General features: G+C 28.2%; 1 pseudogene; it reads left to right on the top strand.

Annotated features, from left to right (window-relative positions):
- The first annotated feature begins 371 nt into the window (after positions 1-371).
- On the top strand, positions 372-490 carry LOC111691451 (annotated as a pseudogene).
- The last annotated feature ends 1,034 nt before the right edge of the window (positions 491-1,524 follow it).

Below are 1,524 nucleotides of genomic sequence, written 5' to 3' on the forward strand. Positions count from 1 at the left end.
AAAAAAAAAAATTAAGATTAAATATGGCATTTTGGAAAAGAATTCTGTATGATTAAGTAATTTTTTGGATATTTTATTTTTGAAAAATTAAGTGTGCCTTGTTATGAGAAAAAAAATTCTGATTCATTTGTATTCTTTTGTGAAGATGGTAGAGTTTAGTTGGAGCCGTATTTGCTATCAGAAGAAAACCTATTGCCTTTTCCTATATGTGATGTGCAGTAATAAGGGTATTTAAAAAAAGTTACTGTTTATAAACAGAAATATAAAAGTAGTTGCAATATGAAATATTAAATAATACTTACATTTTTTCGTATTATTTAGTATGTCGTTAGATTTTTTTGATGTGTACAAGAAGTTACAATACAATTACAGGCAACGGCCATCCACGATGTAAAATACCAGTTCTCGTCCGATCACTGAAGTCAAGCATCGTCGGGCGCGGTTAGTACTTGGATGGGTGACCGCTTGGGAACACCGCGTGTCGTTGTCAAATCTTTTTTTGCCCGTTATTAAAAATAGTTATAAGAAAAATTGGATGTAATAATATGTACTATTTTTGGTAGAATTTTTAAAAACGATGAAAATGTGTGTTAGCTTATAAAAGTAAATAATGAGAATTATACAGTATATTCACGTATCTTTAGAACTCTAGAAAGAAATTTTAATTATTTCTCAATTTATGAAATAAAGACGTATTAAAAAAATTGCTATTGTTCAAATGTCGAAAAATTTTAATTTTGATGTTGACCTTCTTTATCAGCTTATACAGGGTGTCTTCCACAGGAAAATTATTAGATACATAGTTGATTTTATTTGTGAAACTAAATAATACACCATGTCAGTTGGGTAAGCTATAAAAACTATCTTTTTCCAACATTTCCATTTTATTTCATTCGAAAATATAGATTAGATCCCAAGATATTTAGAAAAAACTATTTTAGGGGGCAAACTTTGAGGATGTATTTCACCCCCAAAATATGTTTTCCGCCAATAAAAAAAATATATGTCATTTAATTTTTTATATTATACCTACAACCGAGTCTACAACATTATATAAAAACATTGGAAATCGGAAAGTTCGGGTTGGGGTAGTTTCCTTGTTAGATCCTTCTTAGTTTGATGTTTTTATTTAACCTAATAATAATTTTAAGGTAAATACTGACTTCAGTTACTTAAATTTTACAACTCACCTCCGATGTGCGTTTATAAAACTGGCAAGTAATTAATGTAAATTTAACAAGCCGATCATTTTGAATAGACAAATAACACTTACGTTAAACTATAGGCGATACCAAATTCCTTGCCTTTAAGAAACTGTTATAATTTAAGATAACGTGCTACAAATTATTTTATGTCGTACTTACCCGTTAATTACGAGTTTGCATTTGTTTCATGTTTCATAACCTAAAAGACCTGTTTCAGTTATCTAATACTGTTTTTGATATATGTTTTGTAACTAATGTTTTTATCTAATATTGATTCTTGTTTATAATAATTTTGCATCCTTATTATTAAAAATGTCGA

The sequence above is a fragment of the Anoplophora glabripennis genome, unplaced genomic scaffold (assembly GCF_000390285.2).
Source record: "Anoplophora glabripennis isolate ALB-LARVAE unplaced genomic scaffold, Agla_2.0 scaffold277, whole genome shotgun sequence".
Taxonomy (NCBI): Eukaryota; Metazoa; Arthropoda; class Insecta; order Coleoptera; family Cerambycidae; genus Anoplophora; species Anoplophora glabripennis.